Source organism: Bison bison, unplaced genomic scaffold (genome assembly GCF_000754665.1).
Source record: "Bison bison bison isolate TAMUID 2011002044 unplaced genomic scaffold, Bison_UMD1.0 scf7180017864379, whole genome shotgun sequence".
NCBI classification, from domain to species: domain Eukaryota; kingdom Metazoa; phylum Chordata; class Mammalia; order Artiodactyla; family Bovidae; genus Bison; species Bison bison.
This window is the reverse complement of record NW_011494951.1, coordinates 3,664,725-3,666,346: the sequence shown is the minus strand read 5'-3', so window position 1 is coordinate 3,666,346 and position 1,622 is coordinate 3,664,725.

Below are 1,622 nucleotides of genomic sequence, written 5' to 3'. Positions count from 1 at the left end.
TCAGTCTTGCAGGTCACCTGGCAAGAAAGGACCTGGACACTTGGATCTGAAGGGGGATTTCAAAGGAATCAGTTTTCAGAAATTTCATGCTTACTCCAGCACATAGTTTTAAAATAAAGTTTACCACTTTAAAACATCCTTAAAAATGTGTTTAGTTATTTTGAGGTATTGATCATCTGTGAGAAATTGTAAAATGGCAGTTTTTGGTAGAAAATGGATTCCTAGCAAAGGAATCCCACTCTTTATTTTGAGCTTGTGTGTGTCTGTTTGCTGGTTTGTTTGTTTAGACATTGCCTTCCTCTCTTTGGACCGCTATTTTAAACACACACACACACACACACACACACGCAGTCTGGGTGGCTTAAAAACTACAGACATTTATTCCTCACAGTTCTGGAGGCTGGAAGTCCATGATCATGATCGGGTTTGGGGGAGAGTCCTGAGATTGCGAATGCCAACTTCTGACTGTGCCCTCACACTCAATTAGAACAAGGCACTAATTCCAATCATGAGGAATCTACCCTCCTGACCTAAGACCTTCCCAATGACACCACCTCCTAATACCCTCCTCTCCAGACTAGGTTTTCAACCTGTGAATGTTGAGGGGGGAGGGGGCGGACACAAGCATTCAGACCACAGCCTATACAGACTCTTCTTGCTATTTTCTAGTTCTTATAGGTAGTGATCTCCCTTCAGTGACCTTGCAGATTTTTATTATCATCAAGGAAAGAGAAATCACAGTCAAACATGTTAATGTTTAATTCCAGGTGACATTGCAAGTCCTGTCCAATTCTTTGCAACCCCAGAGACTAGACAGTCCATGGAATTCTCCAGGCCAGATTACTGGAGTGGGCAGCCTTTCCCTTCTCTAGGGGATCTTCCCAACCCAAAGATCAAACCCAGGTCTCTTTCTTTACCAGCTGAGCCACCAAAATAATCCACCTAGCAATGCAGGAGACCCATGAGCTGCGTATTTGATCCCTGGGTCAGGAAGATACCCTGGAGCAGGGAATGGCAACCCGCTCCAGTATTGTTGCCTGGAAAATCCCATGGACAGAGGAGCCTGGTGGGCTACAGTCCATGGGGTTGCAAAGAGTTGGACACGACTGAGCGCACACACACATACATCAGTTTATTTACCAGTATAATGACTTAGAACCAAGAAGTTAAATGTGACTGTACTGAAAATAACACAATTTCAAATTTTCTAGCATGTGTTATGGTTCATGTCTGTCCCAAATGAAGTAAGATTTGGGGAAAATAACATGCAATGTCTTCAATGTAGTTGTCTATCTGGATTTTTATGCAAATAATAATAAAGTTCCTGTTTCAGAGACGACAGGAAGCCGCAGGTGCATCAGCAGAGAGCCACAGAGAACTCGAGGTTAGGTGTAGCTGCACCGTTATGGGTTTTTACAGAGGGTGGGTCAACCCACCTAAGTCCTTGAACCACATCCTTACGTTGTGTAAACAGTCGTTATCGTTATCGTTTCCTTATTTCTGAAACAACACTTCAAAGGGAAGCCTTTCTATCAGCCACACCCTAGTTAGGTGGTGTGGATGCAGCAGGATGCAGATACCCCAAGACTATCAGGGCTCAAGTGTGCTAAGGGGGAGGGTGA